General features: G+C 35.0%; 1 protein-coding gene across 1 annotated transcript in view; it reads right to left on the bottom strand.

Annotated features, from left to right (window-relative positions):
- Positions 1–26,425, bottom strand: part of VRK2 (VRK serine/threonine kinase 2) — a 261,737-nt gene that overhangs the window by 126,471 nt on the left and 108,841 nt on the right. Inside the window, exons 2-3 of the mRNA XM_054472258.2 lie at positions 7,954–8,059; positions 6,191–6,308 (exon numbers count right to left, since the gene is read on the bottom strand). The gene's annotated coding sequence lies outside the window, so the exon portion shown is untranslated. The remainder of the gene's footprint in view (positions 1–6,190; positions 6,309–7,953; positions 8,060–26,425) is intronic.

A 26,425-nucleotide genomic window follows, 5' to 3' on the forward strand; every position in this document is an offset into this window, starting at 1 on the left:
CGTAAGGACACATGCTATTTTATGAACCTGTCAGTGGATCCTCACTAGACAATGAATCTTCCAGTGTCTTGATCTTGGAGTTCTCACCCTCCAGAACTGAATACATTTGAGAAATAAATCTCTTGTTTATAAAGCAACCCAGTCTATGGTATTTTGTTATAGCAGCCTGAGCTGACTAAGACAACATACCAGGACACTTCGATCAAGTAAAAGCCTAGGGAAAAAAACATTAAGTATGATTAAAAAGTAAGCACATAGCTTCTTTTCTGTCTGTTCATAACCACAACAACTCCTATGGAAGAGATTTTTGTTTCCTGAACCCCTTGAAAGAAAAATTTCTATGTAGAAGTAAGAAATAATTTGGATTTGATTGAGTTTTCTAAGAGTGAGTGAAGAGGAAGGAAGACAGAAAGGGAAGACAGATCAACCAGAGAGATGATATGAAGCTGTGTAGGGTAAAAGGTCATTGTAAGACACTGGTTGTGGGATGGACAAAGAACCTGTTAAGAATGATAATGTCTACTCTTCTACTCAAAGTTGTTTGGATAGTTATAATTTCAATTCCTCTTCTACCTTCCTTCCATTTTTTTCGTTTGTATGAGTGAATGTGTAAATTGAAGAGTCCATGTTCCACATCTGAGCAGATATGATTCAAATCAGAGATAGCACATGAAAAAGCAGCAATCCAGAGGTAGCTATGAGAATAAAAGCCTCTGAAAGTCCAGGAAATTTTAGGAAGGAGTTTTGAGTTAATTTTACCTAGATTTTCAGAGAATGAGAAAGATATAAGCTATCATTTGGATTGTAAATGAATTAAGGAAATTATATCTGCTGGACACTGGTGGTGTTAATGATCTGATGTCTACATAATCATTTTAAATATCATTTTAAAATGTACTTGAATGTTTTCTTTATTTTAACTCTCAACTTCAGTGGTTTATTTTTCTCTGCCCTTACTGAAGTCTATCCTTGAGGGAAAGGAGGAGATTAACAGTCATACTCTTAGTCTTCTTATCACTAAAAAAACATATTCCTCCCAAGCTCAGGACATCCTATCCTATCCTGGGGGAGGGGAGACTGGAACAGAGCCTCTCTTCTTCTGATTTTCATAACACCACAATCTCCTGGTGCTCCTTCTGGCCCACTCGCTATTCCTTCTAAGTCTACTTTGCTTAATCTGCTTTTGCTCAGTTGGTACCCAGAGTGCAGACACTGGCCAACTTTCACTGAAATGAAAGATGTGATGAAAGATAGTCACTTACCATTTATTTGTGACATACCACTGCAAACTTAGCAGCATAAAGTAACAACTATGTCATCATACTCACATATTCTGTGGGTCAGGAGCTTGAAAAGGGCACAGGGAAAATGGATTAACTCTTTGGGAAGGTGTGCATGCTGGGGGTGACTCACAGCCTAGGAGCTGGAATCATCTAAAGGTTTGATCAGTCACATGTATGGACTCTAATCCAGACTGGTGAGCATAGCTTGGCTTCCTCACAGCATGTCAGCCTCAGAGTGCTGGCACTTCTTACATGGTATCTCAGGGCATAAAGCATGAGTGTTCCAAAGAACACGACAGAAGTTGCATTGCCTCTTCTTACCCAGCCTCAAAAGTCATATGCATCACTTTCAACTCCATGCAATTGAAAGTCATATGCATCACTTTCAACGCCATGCTATTACTTGCTTGTAATCACAAGCAACTAACAAACCCACCCAGACTTAAGAAGAGAGATAGACCCACTTCTGTATAAGAGTATTGTGAAGATCACAATAGAGAAGAGTGTGCAGGATGGGAGAGATTTTTGCAGCCATTATTGAAAAGTACGATCTGCCATACAAGTTTTGACCAATCCAGTGAGTTTCAAGCTCGTATATTTGCTTTCCTGCTTGATATTTCTACTGGGATCTAACAGGCATTTCAAATACAACCTGGCCAAACAAGAAAATATGATTTTTTTTTGCCCAAGCCAAAGCTTAGGGTGATGGCAAGATTGTTAGAGGAAACAAGAGGTAGAGTGCATTAAAGACATTTTAGATTATTTAAATGAAAGAGAAGGAATTAAAGTCTATACAGCAAAGTATTAGAGACTTAAATGTAAAACCCCAAACTATGAAAACCCTAGAAGAAAATCTAGGCAGTACCATTCAGGACATTTAAAAATGATATTTAAAACAAAGATGAATAAATGAAATACCTAAGACATTTAGATTATTTAAAATGATTATTTAGATGTGAAATTGCTAAGTGTTTTAAGTTAAACTTATTAGATCTGAGGAAAAAGCAGCATTATGTGTGCATATTAATTGAGCAAAACCTTGATATCAGTATCAAGCCAATAAGAGCTAAAGGAGGCCTCAGACAATCTAAAATACAGCAACGGCTTTATAATGGGAGAGGTCTTATAGCCATTGCAGGATAAGGACAGGCATCATGCCTGAGACCACCTACCAAAAAACTGACTCTGAGGCTAAACTGGGTTGCTAACTTAGATGAAAATTAAAGTATTGCTGATAGAAATTAATCTAAATAACTAGCCTCTGAAGATTCTTTAGACTGGACCAGACAAATTCAAACTCCAGGAAAATATGGCATGCCAATAACTCTAGAGTTCAGTAATATTCAGAAAGGGCAAATGACAATGATAAGTGCTGTGTTAGATGTTTCTTTCAGATGGAAATGTGCCTTCTTCATCTAGATACTCAAGGTAAAGTAGGATGAGTCAAAGGTAAATGTAGACCAGGAGCTCATTAGACCCCAGAGCTGGCAAAGACATTCTGATATAAAAACAAAATAAACCCCCCAAATCATAAGAACCTCAATATGACAGGGGAGCGAGTCTATGTCTGCCTCAGAGTAGCAATTGGAGTAATTTAATCTGGTCATAAGGGATGATTGTGGCTAAGAAAAGAGGACGGAAAGATCTCGCAAGCTATGCTAGTCATGCTGCTATCTTCGGGTCAAGACTTTGGTCAATATAGAAGTACTTTTAACTTTTTCTTTAAATGTTAGTGAAAGAACCTCCCAAATCATAAGAACCTCAATATGACAGGGGAGGGAGTCTATGTCTGCCTCAGTGTAGCAATTGGAATAATTTAATCTGGTCATAAGAGATGACTGTGGCTAAGAAAAGAAGACGGAAAGATCTCGCAAGCTATGCTAGTCATGCTGCTATCTTCCGGTCAAGACTTTGGTCAATATAGAAGTACTTTTAACTTTTTCTTTAAATGTTAGTGAAAGTTTCTTTTGTAAAAGTCAAACCTTGTTTCTACCTGAGTTGACACAAAGCAAGATGGTACCATCTAAGCAGTGTTAGGTGGAAAATCAGAGCCCTTTAAGAATTTAAGTCCAGTGGTAGACATGAGGACACTGGTTTAAGACAGAAAAGAATGGTGGAAGTAGGCCAAATAGGAAAAAGATAGTGAAGGTAGAAGAAAATTAGAGATGCAAATTATGTTGATCCTTCATGCCTGGAGATTTGTCTATTATTTTTTCCTCTCTATTTCATTTATAATACAAATAGAAAATAGCTAATCAGTTTTCATAGAACTCTTTAGGCTTTTCAAGGAATTTATCAAATAGACATCTCACCTGGCTTTTTAGGAATTATTGGATAACTGAACTGCAGTTAGACCTCTCATCTTCCAGAATGTCTAAGGGTATTTTTCTAGAGAGATCAAATTGTTTTAATATAACTGTCAAAAGTTTTAAGAATCTAGGAATTATTCTATCGGCTTATTCTTCCTAAGAAACCACTTCTCTTCTTCATATATATATTATATATAATATTATATTATATACATTATACATTATATATATTATATATTATATTATATATTATACATTATAATGTATTATATATTATATTATATATAATACATTATAATGTATTATATATTATATTATATATAATACATTATAATATATTATATATAATATTATATTATATACATTTATATTACATTATATATAATATATACATTATATATAATATATATTATATATATTATATATAATATATATTATATATAATGTATACATTATATATAATATATATTATATATATTATATACATTATATATAATATATATTATATATATTATATACATTATATATAATATATATTATATATATTATATATAATATATATATTATATATAATAAAAATACATATTTTATTATACTTTAAGTTCTAGGGTACATGTGCACAATGTGCAGGTTAGGTACATATGTATACATGTGCCATGTTGGTGTGCTGCACCCATTAACTCATCATTTACATTAGGTATATCTCCTAATGCTATCCCTCCCTCCTCCCCCAACCCCAAAACAAGCCCCGGTGTGTGATGTTCCCCTTCCTGTGTCCAAGTGTTCTCATTGTTCAATTCCCACCTATGAGTGAGAACATGCAGTGTTTGGTTTTTTGTCCTTGCGGTAGTTTGCTGAGAATGATGGCTTCCAGCTTCATCCATGTCCCTACAAAGAATACGAACTCATCATTTTTTATGGCTGCATAGTATTACAGTGTGGCAATTCCTCAGCGATCTAGAACTAGAAATACCATTTGACCCAGCCATCACATTACTGGGTATATACCCAAAGGAATATAAATCATGGTGCTATAAAGACACATGCACACGTATGTTTATTGCAGCACTACTCACAATAGCAAAGACTTGGAACCAACCCAAATGTCCAACAATGATAGACTGGATTAAGAAAATGTGCCACTTCTCTTCTTTATATTCCTAACCCTTGATGTAGAGCTGTAGTAAATAGAAACTATGGATAAGACCAGGAAATTATGTTACCTCTTGTCACTCGTAAGTGTCACCTCTTTCTGGGAGCCCTGGAGTACAAAGCATTAAATCAGGATCAATACAAGTCCCAAGATAAAAACAGTTTTCCTTGCTCTCTATCCTAAAAATAGCTGGCAAGTCCAGGTGCAGTATTCAGACATTTTCCATCTAGATTAAAGACCTAGATTAAGGGATTGTTTGAGTCTATTTTATAATAGATTGTCACTGTCTTTCTTACTAGGCACTTCTTCACTTGAAAGCCTAGGCTGTGGTCTTTCTCCTTCACCAGACAGATAAACACTGCAGTGTTGGTCACATGTTTCTAAAACTATGTTGTTTATCCACATTCAATTCCTCTTCTTAAGATCTCTCTTTAAAAATTTTGGCTATATTCATGAAAATTTAAATTTCTGTTTGGGATGGACTTTGTTCCCCCTTTATTACTGTCACCATTCCTATTATTCTCTTTGGCCTCCCATGCTGGACACTTATACTTCTATAAATCTTATAGATGGAGCTGGTATTATTTTTCTAGTTTGAAACACTTATAATAAAGTTATGTCATTATTTCTATCTTTATAGGGGCCAATAGTTACATACATTGACTCAGAAGTACAAAAAAGTAATTTTAATTTGTATAGTTGACTAACTTTATAATTGACTTCTTAAACTCTGCAGTCCCCCTTTCCACCAATCCACCAAGCCCTTTCCAACCCTTTTCACCACTGCCCTCCATTACTACTGCTAACATGAGAACCAACAAAATTGTATATTTGTTAAGTAGGGAAAATCCTGCTCTCTGCTGTTTAAAAGGCTCCTTTAAGTATATATTCATTCAATTTAGAGGTTATACTATTAATCAGGGCTGTTTTTCTACTCCATAGAAGTCTTCTTACCACTATCCACCCCTGATCCTTTTCCCTGGATGTAATTTGAATATCTGTGGAAACTTGCATATGACCATAGGGTTGGATGGCAAGGCATTTAGTCCCTGGATTCTCATTGGACTCCAGTGAGATTTTTCTCATTTTGCTGAGTCACTGGGCAATCTGGATTGATGCCTTTAATTTTGGAGTACTACGGGATGGAGCACTAGATTATTAGGAAGGGAGATGGTTAAACAGAGAAGGGCACCTTTAGTTTGAACAAAACACTACTACTACTCAACTTATTATTACTTTATTTAAATAAAAGTTTAAAATTACTCTTTAGTTAGCCATGGCTTGGCTAAAAACTGTTAAAGTTGGCTGGGCATGGTGGCTCAAGCCTATAATCCCAGCACTTTGGGAGGCTGATCACTTGAGCCCAGGAGTTTAAGACCAGCCTAGGAAACAAAGTGAGATCCCATCTCTACAAAAAAAAAGAAAAAAAGCTGTGTGTGGCATACCTGTGCTCCTAGCTACTTAGAAGGCTGAGGTGAAAGGATTGCTTGAGCCAAGGAGGTTGAGGCTTCAGTGAGCTGTGACCATGTCACTGGACTCCAGCTTGGGTGACAGAATGAGACCCTGTCTCAAAAAAACAAAAACAAACAAAAAAACTGCTAAAGTTTATAGATTCATATTCCTTCAGCAGTAAGCAAAGAAAGATTTCCCTTTTGACGCCAGCTTATAAGAAAAATAAGGTTATTAAATGGTACTTTATTCCATTAAGGTCAATACATTCTAAAAATAAAACAGAACCATACTCACTCTTTTAAAATGCTACACATGCCAATACTGACACGCTTCATCTAAGAATTTCACATTATTTGGGAACCTGCTTATTTTTCATAATTGCATATTCATAGAAAGAGTAATTGTGGATATGTAGTTGTCAGGAGTCATATTAACTTTTCTTAGTTAAACATATAGGATGTTCTCATGCTATAGAAATTATTTACATAAACTAGTGGAGAAATAGGAACACTTTTACGCTGTTGGTGGGACTGTAAACTAGTTCAACCATTGTGGAAGTCAGTGTAGCGATTCCTCAGAGATCTAGAATTAGAAATACCTTTTGACCCAGCCATCCCATTACTGGGTATATACCCAAAGGACTATAAATCATGCTGCTATAAAGACACATGCACACGTATGTTTATTGCGGCACTATTCACAATAGCAAAGACTTGGAACCAACCCAAATGTCCAACAATGATAGACTGGATTAAGAAAATGTGGCACATATACACCATGGAATACTATGCAGCCATAAAAAATGATGAGTTCATGTCCTTTGTAGGGACATGGATGAAATTGGAAAGCATCATTCTCAGTAAACTATTGCAAGAACAAAAAACCAAACACTGCATCTTCTCACTCATAGGTGGGAAATGAACAATGAGAACACATGGACACAGGAAGGGGAACATCACACTCTGGGGACTGTTGTGGGGTGGGGGGAGGGTGGAGGGATAGCTTTAGAAGATATACCTAATGCTAAATGACGAGTTAATGGGTGCAGCACACCAACATGGCACATGTATACATATGTAACTAACTAACCTGCACATTGTGCACATGTACCCTAAAACTTAAAGTATAATAATAATAAAATAAAATAAATAAATAAAAAGGAAATTATTTACATAAACTAGATACTGCATTGTCTCCCTCTCTCATTCCCTCACTTTCTCTTTCTCAGACATGTGCACATGTGTGCACGCACACACACACGCACACACACACAATTAGTCTCACTGGCAGCACTTGTTCTTAGGTAACAGACATTCCAATAAGCTCAGCAATTCAAAGATTTTCTATTATTCTCTTAGAAGAGACAATGTGCTAGGCAATTTTCACTTTGTACATCTCCATTATGCAATGGAACAAGTGAGACAGAGTACATTGAAAGAGGGGAGACTTGCAATAGTTGAAGTATTAAAATCCCCCAGTAGAGTCATATTTCATTTCATTTACACATAGTTTTATAGAACATTATTTAATGCATAAGGAGTAGTCATCTGTACTGAAATCACAGAGACCATTACATATTGATGAATGCTTTGTACACCTTATAAATTAGATGAAAAGAAACTAGGAGTATGGGAGCAAAAGTTAGATAAAGGAAGCACTGAGAAAGGCTAAACAGGAGTCGGTAATCTGCAAAGGTCAAGCAAAAGGTTTTGAGTGTCTTTAGCAGAAGCTTACCTTTTCTATAAAGGCCACCCACCTGGCATCTTTTCTCTGGTAAACTGAACCAACCTTGATATACACCAAGATAAAGCATTCCAAAACAGAAGGGCATCCTTAAGCCATCTTGGGGATTCATTCCATTTCTGAAAAATAAGTTCAGGCCACAGTTCTTGGCTGTCTGTCAGATCTAAGTCAGACAATAAGATAATTTGTGGCTTATGAATGAGCAAAATTTATAAAGTAACCTGGAGCAACAAACATAAGGTTTTTAACTTAAGACATTTAACTTAAAATGATTAAAATATAGCAGACATTTTGATTAAAATTAAAACTAGCCTATGATTCTCTTCCTTTGTCTGGTTCTTTACTTAGGGATTTCTCCAAAATTGGCCTTTGAATTCTTCTTAAGAAGCCAAACAGAAGAAGGAAACCACTTTCTCAGTCATAGCAATAGTAATGGCTTACCACATAATGAGCTATCAATATGTGCCAGGCCCAGTTCTAATTGCTTTATAGATATTAATTAATAGTTAAAAAAGAAAAAAATATGAGCAATGCCTTTTCTTGTGCCTATTTTACAGTGAATCAACCTGAGGATCTGAGCAGTTTAGTTATCTGCCTAAGGTCACATATCTTGGAAGAAGCAGAGACAGGATTTGAACCTAGGAAGTTTAACTATAGAATCTGTGCTATTAGCCACTCTACTAAACTGCATACAGTGTTCAGTTCAACATGGGATTAAGGACAAGGATGGCTCAACTAAAGAATGACCATATGAAGCATACTTTGCCCAGAAGAGAAGCCTTATCAAGTAGCCATTCTCTCTTTATTCTACAAATTAACCCCCATGTGTAAAAGCAATGTCTGTCATCCACATTTACATTTGGTTTCTGGTAAAGGTTTTTTCCTTTATATTTGAATTTCTTTTGATAATCTTTAGCCCCCAAAATGATGGATTCTTCTCATAAAATTGCTCTCACACTAACCAATTAAATTTAGCATCTTCAGCATGCATTATTACTTAAATACGATGTGACATCTTAAGAGCTTAGTATTGTAGGAGTCGATTCTTTATGATAGCATCAAAACTTTGAAATAAAATGTCTTAAGAGGTTTTGGCCCTAACATGGGAGGTAACAGATTTGCTCTAAATGGATCTGTGGATAGGCTGGCTAGAAATAAAGTTGGATAGGCCCAATTTTAGAACAAACAATTCCAAAATAAAATATCAGGAGGGCCACAATTCTCTTTTCCATCAAAAATAAACAATATTGTTAAAGCCAGTGGGAGTTTCTTCTCAATGAACTGATGTTGACTATTACAAATTAACTGAATTTAGGGTTCCACTACTAATTGAGGTTTTACTCACTTAAATAATTTAATTATTTTAATGTAATAGCACCCCCCCCAAAAAAACTTCTATTAATTCCTCATTTATTTATTTTCTAATCCTGTCATATCTACCTCTAAATTGGAAATATTTGCCACTGAACCCTCAACCTATTTACAAGTGTAAATGGTGGTTGTGAAACCTAAGACTGATTCACAGAAACTACAATTTCAGCCTAAATACATGTTTATTTCAGGACTGCTCTCCTCTCTCCTCATCTTTGTACTTTTCCTGAGAGTCAAAAATATTTTTTGTATTTTTAGTAGAGACAGGATTTGGTGGCCGGTGCCTGTAGTCCCAGCTACTTGGGAGGGAGGCTGAGACAGGAGAATGACGTGAACCCGGGAGGCAGAGCTGGCAGTGAGCCATGAGCTGAGACAGCGTCACTGCACTTCAGCCTGGGCTACAGAGTGAGACTCCATCTCAAAAAAAAAAAAAATTCTTACCAACTAGTTATTGTTCATCATTAATACTCAATTGTGTGATTACAAATTTCTTTCCTTTTTTCAGTAAATCTCTATATTTAGATAGTTTGGGAGTGAGCATGACCACTCCTCTCCAAAGCGTCTATATTGATTCTTTAATGATGTTCAGGTGCTGTTCCCAGCTGACCCATCTTAGCAGCTCTGATTATACTAACTTTTTCATACATATCTTAAAGGCCTAGAAACAGAAATCTTTGACTTCTAATGTGTATCTTTGACTGCTATCTAAAGACAAAGACAGAAACATAAAAGGAAATGTTAAGCTTTGGGGATTTCCTTGATTTCACTTTCAAATTGATGATCATTTTAATTGCAGACATTTTATTTTAATTTGTTAGTAATTTCTAGGCAGAGGGTAGGCTTTCAAAAAGTACATTTATTATTTTTTTCCTTCAAAGATAACCTTTCAGATTTGAAGGCAGAGATTTGTACAGATATATATACATATATACGGATGTTCATAGCAACATTATTCACAATAGCCAAGAAGCAACAAAAGGGTCCATTGACAATTGAATGGAGAAACAAAATGTGGTGTGTATGTATATAGAAATTTTGTTATATGCACACATACAAACACACACATATACACACAATGGAATATCACTCAATCTTGGAAGAAAATTCTGATACATACTACAACAGGGATGAACATTGAAGACATTATGCTAAGTGACATAAGCCGGTCACAAAAGGACCAATACGGTATGATTCAACTTATTTGAGGTGCCTAAAGTAGTCAAATTCATACAGACAGAAAGGAGGTTGGTAGTTGCCAGAGTATGGGAGGAGGGGATATGTGGAGTTATTCTTTAATGGCTACAGAGTTTCAGTCTGGGAAGATGAAAAAGGTCTCGAGATGGTTGGTGGTGATGTTGCAGAACAATGTGAATGTGCATAATGCCACAAAACTATACTCTTTTGAAATGGTTAAAATGCTAACTTTTATGTTATGTATATTTTACCATAGTAAAACAACCTTTGTAATTATTTAAAAATATCTCTTGATATCTCTCCTACCTTCCAGTATGTAAACTTCTTCATATTTTTTTCTTTTTTGAGTCAGGGTCTTGCTCTCTTGCCCAGGCAGAAGTGCAGTGGTGTGATCTTGGCTCACTGCAACCTCTGCCTCCTGGGTTCAAGCAATCCCTCAGTCTCAGCCTCCTGAGTAGCTGGGACCACAGGCAAGGGCCACCATGCTCAGCTAATTTTTGTATTTTTGTATTTTTGTAGAGATGAAGTTTAGCCATGTTGCCTGGGCTGGTCTCAAACTCCTCTGCTCAAGTGATCTGCCCACCTCGGCCTCCCAAAGTGCTGGGGTTGCAGGCGTGAGCCATCCTGGGCAGCACAGTATATGAATTTCTTACCTCTCATGTTCGTTTTGTGACACCATCACAGAATTTCTCAATGACAACATACTCTTTTCCTACATTTGCTCTTTTCCTACTCCCCTCAACTTTTAAAAAATCTGCCTTGTTGCTTAAAACACTATACAAAATTTACATTAGAAACATAATGTCTACGTAGCATCAGCACTGTGGCATTCACATTTTCCCACTTTGAACTCTAGGCAATGTATCCATGACTGTCAAACATTATAGCATTCCATGCTCACTCAATTTTCAGGCTGTTCCTGGTGGTTTCGCATAACTTTTCAAGTAATTACTTTCTTTAGTATCAAGGGACTTATAACAACCAAAGAGCATGTTGCTCATCTCAGTCATTGTCTGGGTGCAGTGACACCCATTCTAAAGGCACTGACACTATTTTGTGAGCCTGGCCTCATGATTGAGATCACATAATTGCAATAATTAGGAAACTCACCTCAGGATATTATCAAAATGACCCACCCAAACCCGAGTCCATATGGTTTGAAATAGCTAATGAGTCAGTTAATGTGCTATGTCCAGGAGTAATGGGTACTCAATATGGATAGCATGAAGGTATAATTTACCAACGTTCTGACTGATTAAGGGTTTCAAGTGGACATTTTGCAACCTAAAGAGGGTATGAAGTATTAGCAGTTTTGATGGTTGAGACAAAAGGAAGAAACAGTGTTTAAAAGTCAGGGACACTGGAACTTGAACAATTTCTTTCAATCATATTTTCCAGGCTTACAAAGTTAATACTATATAAAATGGAATGAAGATGTAGGTTTCGGTAGCCAACTGTGATAATGTGGAAAGGTATGGGGGATGCTGCTGGCTGAGTCCTTTGCATAACAGAAAAATAAAGAAAATGCTAAAAATTCAATTCACTGATTTGGGGGTGGGGTGGGGAAAAGAGAAAAAGTTCTACTACAAAGAAAAGATAGAATTAATATTAACAGATATCTATATGGAAGGGATTCACTGAGTGATTAGATATATTTTTATTTCACGTTAGTATAAACCCAAATAAACGGTCATAGTATTTTTGGCTAATTTGTTGTCTGCAGTATCTTGGAGACAATAAATATTTAGTCCAAGCATACTTATAAATTGGGATTAAGAAAAATTCTAAAGTAATGTTTTACTACTAATTTGAAACCTCTATGATAAAGGTCTGTATTACATTTTTTATTTTGGATATGAAGGGATGTAAGCCCAGTGCATTCTTATACAGAAAGAGTGTTTGATTTGGAGTCCATACACACTCAGTGGGTCTCTGATTAGATGTTAGGAGCAATCTGTGAGCTTGGAAAGGGGGGAAAAATCACATTTTCATTCTTCACTCATTTGTACTGGAATTTAGCATTTCCTGTAATTATATAGCAAATCATTAGGATTAGCATTATGTGTGATTTTTTTTACACCAAAAGTAGTTGAAGATGTTTTCATATCACAATAGAGCTGTTTAGCTCTTCCAAAATATCATTTATATTCATCAGTATTACGAAAGTCTGGCTTATATTAGACCTACTGCCAGGTCTAATATTTAAAAACCAATTTTAACATACTTTGTTTCTTTTATAATTCTATATTTTTAGTTTTATCCATTTTTAAAACATCAAAAACTTATAGAGAATGGGTCCAAACACTCTCCTAGACTATCAAAGGGGTCTATGGCACAATAAAGGTTAAGAACATATGCTATACTGTACAGTGGATTTATCAAGGTCCAAATGTTTTATACTGGACCAATGGCTTTTAGTTCCAGGTATCAGAATTAACTTGGAGATTTTACTTTATTATTTTAGAAAAAGATAATATATGCACTTTAAAAAATGTTCAGTTGTACAAAAAGTTATACAAAAGTGTCTCATGCCAACTCTGCTTCCCAGAAGCATCCACAATTTCTTATGAGCCTTTCTGGAGACATTCATATTTAAGCATATAATACATGCAAATGCTTATATACATACACTTACATAGAACATGTATTTTTCTGCTTTTAACACAAATAGTAGCATACTTGGCACAATAACCTTCATTTGGCACTGAATAGTATATCTTAGCAGGGCATGGTGCTTTGCACCTGTAATCCCAGTGACTTGGGAGGCTGAGGCAGGAAGACTGCTTGAGGCCAGGAGTTCAAGACCAGCCTTCAAAACATATTGAGACTCTGTCTCTAAAAAATATTAAAAAATTAGCCAGACATGGTGGTACACACCTGTAGTCAGAGTTAGGTAGGAGGCTGAGGTGGGAGGATTGCTTGAGGCCAGGAGGCTGCAGTGAGCTGTTATCACACCACTGCACTCCAGGCTGGGACAACAGAGCAAGACTCTGTCTCTAAAAACAAAACAGTTTATCTTGGCAATTGTTTTATATCATAGAAATAAACTATCTTTTTGTTTTTAGTGGGTAGGTAGTACTTGATTGTATGGAAGCATCATACTTTAGTTGACCAGATCTGTTAATTGTCACTTAATTAGCATTCTGTGTTTTACTATTTCAAGCAATGTCCCTAAGTAATATTTTAACATTTTCTCCATGTAGACCTTCTACATGTTTTAGTATGTTTATTCGTAGTTACGTCACATTGTTTTAGGTTTATTTTTATTTTTAATGCTCCTTTTAAATCCATTCCTAAAGTGTGTGCTTTTTTTTGTTTCATATGTGTATTTGTATTCGCCTTCTAAAAAGTTCGAATTGTTTGAAAAGTTGAAAGTTTATAGTTTTCTAGTTCATCCAGTTGTTCTACTTTAATTTTGTGTAATCTAATCAATTCTCCATTTCTTGAAGCAGTATTTATTTACTCTTTACTCTGAGCAATAGGAAACTAGTACTGTCTGAGCAGTAGTTAGATGCTCTGGTCATCTACAGAAATTCAGCTTGGTGAATAATATCACACAGGTTATTTTGATGTGCTGCAAACATTAAAAAGCACTTGTTTAAAGGGAGAGTTTACACTAGAACTAAGAAGCCAGGAAGTCTGAATAATTCTAAAATAAATGGAATGCTAGTTATTTTTCTGTAGCATTTGAAAATCAAAGATGGATTAAGTTACATACTCTCATCGTACACTGCAGTTACCTGGACAATTGTCTCACTTGTCTATATCTCATTTGCTATAAAAAGCTAGTATCAATATGAGTCATGGCTAAGTGCTAAAGTTAATATTGCATAATGTTTACATGTATGGGACCACTGCTAAATTTCCTAAAAAAAATGCAGATATACTTATTAATTAGTCTTAAAGCAGGCACTACCCTGACACTTAAAGTACTAATAGTTACTTGTATTCTTAGCATTGCCAACTTTGTGATAGCAATGTAAAAATTTCTCCTTATTGTTCTAATGTTTAACATGGTCACATTATTCAGCAGTTAATTCCACAAATATTTTTTGAGAATTGGATGTTATGCTTGGCATTGTAGTTACAAATTTGAGGAAGACCTAGTCCTTGCTTGCTATGAGTTCAATTTATTTATCTCCTAAGAAAAGTATTTAAAAATGCATCTAAAATATTGCATAAAAGGTTCTGTAATATTGATAAGCATATTCAGGGAATATAAGCTAAGCTTTGTGGTATAGGGAAATTTATCAGAGAAGGGGACACATAACTAATGTATATGCAGAGGTTACGTGGATGCAGTAGGGTGTAAACTGGGAAGTGCTGAGGTCCTGGGGCAGGAGAAGCATTTCAGGCAGATGGAACAAACCTGCAGAATAGAGAGAACCTGTCATTATGCCCTTGTAATTGGAAGTGGTCAGGTGTGACTAGCTCACAGAGAAGAGAATTAAAAGAAAAAAAATCAGAGTTTTGTTCTAAGCCATACTGTATCACTACTATAAAGGTAAATAAACAATACCAAAGTTTAGATGTAGTTTCTCCACATTGGTCACTATTTTTATCCAGAGGAATTAGAGAAGTCAGATATATACTTAGGTAGCCTGGAGGGGATATCAGATATAGAAGTATTATAACTTAAGGTATAATTCAATATTACAACATTACATGTATAAATTTTAAAAATACCTTTTGAAATATAAATTTCAGGAACATAATAATCTAAAATTCTCTGCTACAAATGGAACTTTAGTTTTAAAATTTGGGGAAACACTCACATACATGATTCAGAAAATCGAAACCTTTTGGAATTAACAAGGTACGATGAACCAAATTTAAAAATTGCTCTCATTTCAGAACTGGACCGAATTTAATAGTTCTAAAACTTCTGTTTTTAAAAATATATTTTCAGCCAGGCATGGTGGCTAATGCCTGTAATCCCAGCATTTTGGGAGGCCGAGGCAGGTGGATCACCTGAGGTCAAGAGTTCGAGACCAGCTTGGCCAACATGGTGAAACCCTGTCTCTACTAAAAATACAAAAATTAGCCAGGATTGGTTGCATGCACCTGTAATCCCAGCTACAAGGCAAGGCTGAGGCAGGAGAATTGCTTGTACCTTGGGAGGCGGAGGCTGCAGTAAGCCAAGATTGTGCCACTGTACTCCAGCCTGGGTGGCAGAGCAAGACTCTGTATCAAAAAATAAATAAAGAAAATAAAATATATTTTCTAATATTCAAGTGAGATTTCTTCTACGTATTTGTTGTCTCTATTATGACGCAGTATGTACTATGAATATTTTCACATAATTATCAAGTAGCAGCTTAAAAAAATTCATGTAATCTGGTTTGTTTGTTTAACAGAGATTTAACAACAAATCTAAGAGACTAGCTTTACTATCATTAATAAGAAATAAGGTAACTGACTTCCCTTTCAAAGAGATTTATTCCATATTTAATCACATACTTCAAATCTGGGTTCATTATATACTAATGTCAGTGCTTTGGGAAAGTAAAGATCTCCCATAAAAAAGAAAAATAGGAGCTTTCCACTTTAGGATAGTAATGTGAGCACATATATTTAACACTGTTTCCCTAAGTCCCAAGGAATTGATCAGAGAAATGCAAATAGTGGGAAAAGTGAAAAAGAAATCATTAGCAGTGTTGGATAACAGGAAAGAAGGCCATTAAGAGGCCCCAACTGAGAAAATTGTCCCTACAAAATCTGCGCGGATGGGATCAAATTGGAGACCATAATAACTAGTCTCTGATTAGGCAGTTATGATGGAAGAAGTTCACCTGTGGAATAAGAGAACAGAATTTGAGCCTCCTCTCCAAAATTTAATGTTTGAACAGAGCTAGGAATTGAGCTCCCTGGAGTAGTCAGTGGAGAGCAAATAAAATGACTTTTACTGGTGCAGTAGTGTTCACTAATAGGACAACTGGCTGAGGTGGGCAACATCACAACAGGTTACCAAGGAGATTAGTCATGTCAGGTGGAAAGGTAAGGACAGGTGCTCAGCTTACTTTGGGCTATTCAACAACTGTGTCAAAAGACACCTCTTACCAAAGTGGAGGGTTTTCTATCCTGTGACTGCTCCCCAGAAATTCTCGTAGTGCTCACTGCAGCCACTTGGGACTCCCAGATTCAACAAAATAAAGGTACAAAAAAAGTAAACTTTTTTTCCCCTTTTGACAAGAGTTAAAAGTTAGAAAAGAAAACCCCTATAATTTCTTGTTGTTCCCATGTCAACTCCCCTAAACAAAATGTCAGATTCCTTAAAGTTGAACAAACAGAAAATTCACCAGTCAAATGAAAGTATTTGGTAGTTCCAGGTATGAAAACTATTGTGAGGAGGTAAAGCAAATGTCTTTTGAGGATAAACAAAAACAGATTTATTCCAAGAAACAGTAGCAAATTTTCAGAAATCTCTACTTCATATTCTCCATGAGAGTCTAGAAAGCATGTTGTCTATAAAAATGCAACAATTTAGAAATTTTTAAAAGATTGCATTTAGATGCAAAATACTGTTCTAAAACTAAAACATGGCCAGGTGGTGGCTCATGGCTGTAATCCCAGCACTTTTGGAGGCTGAGGCGGGCAGATCACCTGAGGTCAAGAGTTTGAGACCAGCCTAGCCAACATGGTGAATCCCCATCTCTATTAATTAAAAAAGTACAAAACTTAGCTGGGTATGGTGGTGTGCACCTGTAATCCCAGCTACTCAGGAGGCTGAGGCAGGAGAATCACTTGAAGCTGAGACCTGGGAGGCAGAGGTTGCAGTGAGCCAAGATTGCGCCACTGCATTCCTGCCTGGGAGACAGAGCAAGACTGTTTCAAAAAAATAATTAATTAAATTAAAACATACAATGGAGAATCTGCAAATTAGACATTCTACAAGGTGTATAATTAAAACACTATCAGTAATAATTAATAGTTTTTGAACACTTATATGCTAGGTAAGTTTTACTCCTTTACATACAATAACAAATTTTATCCTTATAACAAAACTGTAAGATGGATATTATTATGCTATTTTATAGGTTAGAAAACTGAGGCACAGAAAATTTAAGCAACTTCCCAAGATAAAAGATTTGTAAGTGGTAGATCCAGGCAGTGTAACTCAAGAGTCCACAGAATTAATTCTAGAACAAGAAAAAGGAGGAGACAGAGAACCAATCATCAAAGAAAACATTTGAGGAAATTTACCTGAGTGAATAAATGTCTTCACTTGATTACAAAAAAAAAAGCTAGCTATAAGAAAAAAACAAAATCAAATTTGCCTCAGAATTGATCTGTATAAAAATCAAATGTCTGAAGACAGAGATCAAGAACTTCATATGTAACAATTTCCAATATTCTATACCTAGCTAAGCTAACATTTACATTTGAGGGCAGCATGTTTTCCCATGCTATGCAATGGCTCACAAAACATACCATCCCCATATTTTTTCTCAAACTTTTAGCCAAAAAAAAATTCTTGTCAAATGAAAGTAGATTTTAATAAAATAACTGAAACATTGAAGTGAGCAATAAAAACTACTTAAATAAATTTTATTTTTTATACACATAAATATGTATGATGAAAATTTAAATACTTAGTGCAAAGGTCAAAAAGAGTTCTTGAAAGGGAAGATTATGACATTTCATGCTTATTGAGTGATTGCCTAAGTGCCAGATGCTTTTCATGCATCATTTAATTTAATATAAAATAATAATGAGATAGGTATTGAATTCTCAACCAATTTTCCATGTAAGGTCAATAGAATCAGAAAGTCTGCATAATTTGTCCATGGTCCCACAGCCAGGCAATAGTAAGGTCAGGATTCATAGCCAAGCATGCTTGACTCCAGAACAAACATTATACTGCCTCGTATTAACAATGTTAATTAATAATTAGTTGAATTTAAAAAGCCGAATAATTTAACAAACAAACAAGTGAAGAAGGAAATGAACAAACCTAAGATGAAAAATGACGGCAAAAGCTAAATGCTTGTTAAATCTCTGATGTAGCCACCCAAGAGGACTTAATAGGTGTTCTTGATTTGGCAGAGAAATATAAGCTAAATATTGCTAAAATTTGAATATAGCCACTACCAGGTTAAAAAAAATGATTATATAACTTCTGTATTAGTGTTCTATTGTGACCGTAACAAATTACTAATTGTAGCTTAAAATTGCACAAATGTATTATCTTAAAATTCTCAGGGTCAGAAATCTGAAGTGGATTTTACTGAGGGAAAATCAAGGTGTTAGCAGAACCTAAAAAAAAGAAGCAGAGTTTCCACTTGGGTTCTGTTCCTTCTTGATACCTTCCTGGTTCTGGGTCTTTAGGTGGCTACTGCAGATCTACACCTATACAATAATACTCTTTTACCTCGACTACTTTTAATGTGTCTCTTTTTTATAAAACTAACGAAAGTTCTAAAATGTGGTATCATTAAATTTAATATCAGTTTCCCATACTAGGCTATAAATTTTTCAAAGGCAAGAATCATGCTGTATTCATCTTTGAATTCCCAGGACCAAACATAGTGTCTTGCATATCTAAGTACCCAAAGCATATTTGTGAACTGAAATGCAGTGCTGCATAGAGTGCAAGAATAGGAGTGAAATGGGTCTTTTGGATTACTCAACACAAGTGGTAACCTGAGTTGTTGAAGCAGAATGCAAGGGTAAAGGCTACACCTAGTTTTAACTGGTAAGAATTATGAAAATTTCCCTCGCACTGAAGCTAATTGATCACTGGTTTCACGAAACTGTTTTTATTTAATATCTTTTCCCCACATCTTGAAAGATTGTAATCAGTGAATCTGCTCTCATAATAAGAAATTAGCCAGGTATTTAAATGTAGCAGAAAGGACATTGTATTAATTGGAGTTACCTCTGACCATACAGTATTGATAATTTACATTACTGTTGACCAGTGCACAATATGCAGATTTGGTAATTTATCTCCTTAGGAATATAGCACAGCAGACTACTTAGAGCAGATTACAATATAGTATGTTCCCGAGTTGGTGCACCAATTTTTAATACATGTATCAATTTTAAAACTGATAAAAATGAACCAATTAGCAAAGAATTGTCTCTGCTAAAAATAGCTGTTGTTAAATCCCTGCTACAAGAAAGTGGAAACATTGTGATATCATTATTATTTAGGTGATATTTCTATTATCTCCTGAAAGTATTATGAAAGTATTACCCTATAGCATAAGCAAATTTGAGTAAATTAACAAAATTTTGCAGTGCAATATGAAATTATTATGAACATTTTAATCAGTTTGTACTGAGCAAGGTACTGTATCTGTTTTTTAAGGCAAGAATCATATGTTTTTTAAAAACTTTTTAGCAATTTATTATTACTTGTTTATAAAAATATAGAAAAGGAATTACAGATTCAAACATTTCAGATAACCAGAAAATTAAGTTCTTTACAAAGTTACCACTGATAGAGCATTTTGACTTATTTCTAGCATATTAGCAATCAGAATGTGTAAACATTTTATACAAAGCTGGATATTCTGCATTGCTGCCTCATTATGCATTTTGATGACATTAGTATATGTGTAAATAACAGACACAAATAAATTTGAATGGAAGTTACATAAATGCCTTCTGCAAATGCATACAAGTTATGTACTGGTAATAATCAAATTTTGGTTATGATATTTAAAGATCTTTTTATGCTATACCTATTTTCATATTTCATCATGAAAATATATTGGCATTTAAAGAAGAAACTTCAATAGATTTTTTTTTGCTGCTTGATTTTTTTATTCACCTAAAACTGGAATTAAATTTTTTTATAAAAACATAGAAAGTAGAATATATCTAAAATTTAAATGTTGCTCTTTTTTGAAAGGTAATTCTTCTTTACAAGCCTCCTTCTTCCAAGTTACAATTTGTAAAACTTTGAATTTTCAGATATTGACCTGTCAAGCTTTCAACACTCTAAAATACACTGAAAGTTTTAAGTTTTATATTTTTCATTAAAAAACCTGGCTGCATAATGGTAACTAAAATATTTAGTATTATTAAGATATAATAAGTAAAATGTCTTTGGAGTAAATATGATTTTTTCCACTGTGTTATAATGAAAAATAGATTTGGTCTTTGTCCTTTTTATACCTGGCACAGAGTGTCTAAATTCTTTGGAATTTCTTAGGTGTCTGGTGTGTATTTTGTTATTTATAATGAGCCCCTTTAACATACCTGAGATTATGCTAATGACTGTAGTCCAGGTAGGCCCTTAGGTGGTTTCAAGGGAAGAATAAGCCACAGATGTAATTTGAGGTCTTGAACTTTCAGCCCTATCCCCAAAAACTCTGGAGAGGGGAAGAGGGCTGAAGATTGAGTTCACTTGCCAATGACAGTGATTTAATTAAGCATGCCTGATGAATAAAGCCTTAAAAAAAAACCTCTTGAACAATAATGTTAGAGGAGCTTCTGGTTGCTCAAAAACATTGAAGTGCTGAAAGGGTGGTGCTCATGTTACAGGAAAGGAGTCCCAATCCAGACCCCAAGAGAGGGTTCTTGGATCTCATGCAAGAAAGAATTCAGGGCGAGTCCGTAGAATAAAGTGAAAGCAAGTTTATTAGGAAAGTAAAGGAATAAAAGAATGGCTACTCCGTAGACATAGCAGCCCTGAGGGCTGCTGGTTGCCCATTTTTGTGGTTATTTCTTGATGATATGCTAAACATTAAAGGATGGGTAAGTAGGAGAAAAAAACAATATGGAGAATAAATGAAAGTATGCTCTCATGTAAGTAAAGCATAGGCTTAACGATAATAGAAGAATCATATCTAAATGGGAAACAAAATTTTTGTTAAGCATCTGTATTGTACTCTTCACAATTTTAATAAAATATGAGCTGTGTGAATAAAGTGAAAATGAACTGGTCTGATATGTTGATTGACAGAAAGAACATTAGTGATTAGAACTGACGCTGTAGAAAATCAAGTCATTGGAATTAAATTATATGTGGATACAATGCAAGGTGTGAACATCATGGGTGAAAACAAAATGATTGATTGAGTGGTTAGAAGACATACTAGATCTGTCAATTGTATTTTAAAATTAAAAATAAAGACATCAACCTTTATTAATATTTACTATACAGATTGCACTGGTGGCTTCCCTTTGTTTATATATCACATGGTCATGGCTGATATTCAGTACAAGTGGTTCACAGACAAGAAAGTAGAAGAGGCTCCATGGTACACCTTGAGAGGTTGCTTTCTCAGACACTAGTTTATTTTTTTACTCTACATATAGCAATGTATGTATATACCTGCAAGATATATCATAGGTCCAGTTAAATAAATTCACAGATTATATTTTCCTAATCATGGAATTTGTTTTTTCAGTACAAGAAATGAGAAGTGACTGTAAAAATAGTGCACACTTCCCTAGAGATATCCCCTGCTACCGTTTCAATGTGTCCCCTACAAAATTCAGGAGTTGCCAATGGGCTAGTATTAGAAGGCAAGGCCTTTAAGAGGTGATTAGGCCATGAGAGCTCCTTCCTTGTGAATGGAATTAGTTGCCCTTATTAAAGGGGTTGGCAGAGGGAATCACCCTTCTACCTTCTCCCTGTGAGTATACCACATTCCTCCTTCTCTGTGGGATGCAGCAACAAGGTGCCATCTGGAAAGCAGAGGGCAGCATTCACCAGACAACTAAACTTTCTAGTGCCTTGATCTTGAACTTCCCAGCCTCCAGAACAGTGAGAAAATAAATCTGTGTTCTTCTTAAATTACCCAGTCTCTGGTGTTTTGTTATAGCACAAATTGACTAAGACATCCTCTTTCCTCCTTTATCAGATATAACCAGTCTATTGAATTATGTATTAACCATTTCCTCACTTTCTGTATAATATCCTTGTTTTATATTTTATTATCTGCTTTTATATTTATTATTTTATTCCTTCTACTTTTTGGGGAGAGGGGTAATTCCTGTTTCTTTTTCTTTACTAACTACATAAATTGGATGCTTAGATTATTAGTTTCCTTCCTTCCTACCTTCCTTCTCCCTTCCTTCTTTTCTTCCTTCTTTCACGTTTGTTAACCACAGAAAAAAACCTTTAAATAAACATTAGGCATTATTGTTAAATAAACTGTTAAATTACTGTTAAATAAACAGTAGCTACTATTGTGGATTTGTCTGTTTTCCTTTGTAATTTTCTTCCTCTCCTGCTTCCTGTCTTCGTTCCTTCCTTCCTTTTCATCTTCCTGTTTTTTCTATAATATGAACTTAAATTTGACATTACGTATTTTCATCAGTTGACAATATTTCCTAATTTTTTATTGTAAGTTTATCTTTGCCTCAGGTACTATATAGATCTTATTTGACCCTAGTGTAATTGACTTTTTAAGAAATATTCAAAAGGAGTTTTTAGTTATTCTACTGTAATTGATTTCTAGTTTAGTTTCACTGTGATTAGAAAACATGCTGTGTATGATTTCAGTTCATTGAAATTTGTTACAACTTATAGTTCTTTAAAAAATGTTCAATGTTTATTTAAAGGTTTTTTTCTTGTGGTTTTAACGTTCAAAACACTACATTCTTATTTTTTCTTCTTGTTCTGTTATTTACAGAGACAAGTTTGTTAAAGTAGTCACCATTATTGTGGATTTTCTATTTCCCTTTGTAATTTTAGCGTATTGCTTTATGAGTTATGAGGTTATGTTCTTGGAGGCACATACATTTAGAAATATTGTATTTACTAAAACTTTTATTATCAGTAGCTGTCTTTATCTCTAGTGATTTTTTAAAATTTTATTTTAAAGTTTTCTCTTAATACAGACATGCAGTTGACCATTGAACAATATAGGGGTTAGGGACATTGATTCCCTACACAGTAGAAAATCTGTGTATAACTTCTGACTTCCCCAGAACTTAACTACTAATAGCCTTATGTTGACCAGAAGCCTTCACAATAACATAAACAGTTGATTAACACATATTTTGTATGTTATATGTAATATGTATTGTATTCTTACATAAAGTAAGCAGAGAAAATGTTATTAAGAAAATTATGAGGAAAATATATTTACTATTTATTATGTGGAAGTAGATTGTCATATGCCTTTATCCTTGTCATCTTTATGTTATGTAGGGTGGGGAGGAGGAGGAAAAGGAGAGGTTATTCTTGCTGTCTCAAGGGTGGAAGAGGTGGAAGAAAATCCACATGTTAGGTGGACCTATGCAGCTTGAGTCTGTGTTGTTCAAGGGCCAACTGTATTCGTTCTGTTAGCCATGATTTTCCAGAGAAAAGAATCAATTACATATACATACATAAACACACATATGTATGTGTGTGTATATATACATACATATATGAGAGAAAGAGAGAGAGAGGGAGGGAGAGAGAGAGATTTATTATGATAAATTGGTTCATTTAATTATGGAGGCTGAGAAGTCCCAAGATCCCTATTTAGCAAACTGAAGATGCAGGAGAACTGATGGTATAGTTTCAGTCTTAGTCTAAAGAACTGAGAAGGAAGAATATCGATGGTGTCCGTTCCAGTCCAAGTCCAAAGGTCTTTGGGGAAGGCTGAGAGAAAGATTAATATTATTCATTTTCGACAATGTACTGGGGTCCTTCCTCGAGGGGACCCAGCCTTGCCCTCATTAGAAGGATTCTGGATCTGTATGTAAACTGGCTTGTCTAGGAATTGGGAGGTCATGACTCTCCATTTTTATGACTCAAATTAGACTTCCGTTCACTTGACCTAGAACTTTTCTGTTCGTAAAGGTCAAGTAAGAATTTAGTAGGCTTCCTTTCTGTTTCACTTTTAGGAACACCAATAATTAAATAGCCAATGCCATAGGTCAGTTCAAGGCCGACTCTTCTGATTGTTGCTTTGACTCTACTGTCCATCACACTAACCATACCCACCTTGCCTTGGAGATCGAATCCTGCCTCTTGGCCCTTGCCATCCAGGATCCAATTACTCCCATTGCATTTAGGTTTTCTAATGTAGTGACTTCAATTCCCACTGTGAGGTCTGCTCCACAGAGAAGAGTGATCACAAAGATTTTCAAGAACACTGGGGCTTCACTTACAAATTTATTTCCTCACAGTGTTGGTCAGTGGTATGTCTTCTAGACCTTTCCAATATAAGTGAATGGATCTTAAATGGTAAATCCACTCTTAACATTGAATCTCCCTAAGACTTTGAATTCTTTCCACTAAGTCAAACCAAGGCATGTCTGGCATTTTTAATTTACTCACTGTGGGCCACCTTTTTGTCCATTTTTCACTTTCCACCAAACAAATTTTTAAAATCCCTCCTAACTCCCAAAGCTTTAACATTAAATGCAGAATCTCTGCTCAGTGACTCTATGCCAATACACCTGATCCAACATTATTTGCCTTTCACTATTATCTCACCCTCTTTATACCAGTTTCCACACATGTCCCCCAGATTTCTCTCTGTATAAAGTAGAAAACTCAAGTAGTTCTTCTGGAGTGTAGCACGTACCCTCAGGGGTTATACTTTTTACCTTACCTCTAGGGGGATGCTGGGACATGAGTCTGGCTACAGGTCTAGAAGCAAAGAGAGGTGGTGGGGTGGGTTCTGAGGAGAATCAGCATTGCCTTGCTTACCATCTGCCTCAGGGGAGGCTGTTTCAGTTTCTTTAGTCGAAGCAGCAGCAATCCCCTTAGAGGAGGGTAGAGAGGCTACTACCCTTGAGGTTGGAGAGATCCCCTCCAGTAGGGCTGGGGAGGTCTCTTCTACTGTGAAAGAAGACTCATCAGAATTTAGGAGTGTAATGTCCCTAGCTTCATCTGGGTCTTCTAACTTACATGATCCTATTCTTTCCCAATCAATGCCCTTGCTTTAACAGTAGACACCCTAACAAAGTGAGAAAATGTTTACCTTCCTATCTCACTGAATGTTTTTACTGACCCTCTCAATAATTCTTCCATGTCTTTTTATTTATCTTATGTATGTTTTATATTTTTCTTCTTCTTGCATTTTTATGTCATTTCAACAGATTTGTTTTGCATCTTAACATTTCTTCAGTTAGGTCTCATTAATTTTTTACTTTACCCACTGTCTTTTAAATTTTAATTTTCTTATTATTAAAAGCAACATATAATCCAAATTTTATAAAAATATCAATATTTAGAAGACCAGAAACAACTATATCAAAAAGCAAGAGATTTCTGAAAAAGTGCTAGAGTAAGAAATTTTCATTTTAATCTACACACTTTCTATAATTTTGAAATTTTCCATTATGAGCTTGCATTACTTTTGTAACCATAGAAGATTCTACATTTTTAGAAGAAAGCAATCTAGTTAGATAATATTTTAAATGTTAATATCTTTATCTTCTTAGATGTTGTTTAATCCCTGTGTAAACATGGTTTCCTGACAAAATAGTTTTTGCATATAAATCCCTACAGGCTGACCTGGCTAATTATATAGTCATATCATGCAGAATACAATATATTGGACAAAACTTAATATTTTCTAGATGATAATTAAAATTACAAGCCTTTTTTCTTCATTGCATGAATGTTAACACCTAAATATTTATACATTTCTTGGCCTTTTGAAGTGTGAAATTTGAGTAAATGGGCCACTAACTGGTCCCTGGAATTAGAATAATGACCAGCTAACTGGACTGTAAGTCTCTACATTCACTGTAACTGCTGAGAATTTGATAGGTGATTATTTAATACAGTTTCAAATGGTCTTCCACTATACCGGAAGAACTAGTATATGTCTCAATAATGCCTGATCAACTTCAGGATTTTTTGATATTTCACTAAACAATACATTTATCCTATTTGCCTGTTTTATTGAAAGGACTCAGATAAAATGTTAGATAGATAAAAATTACCACATATATGAAAGGGAAATCTATATTCCTTGTGTTGAGTATACTTTTTTTTTGCAGAGGACATAATT

Source organism: Pongo pygmaeus, chromosome 12 (genome assembly GCF_028885625.2).
Source record: "Pongo pygmaeus isolate AG05252 chromosome 12, NHGRI_mPonPyg2-v2.0_pri, whole genome shotgun sequence".
Classification (NCBI taxonomy): Eukaryota; Metazoa; Chordata; class Mammalia; order Primates; family Hominidae; genus Pongo; species Pongo pygmaeus.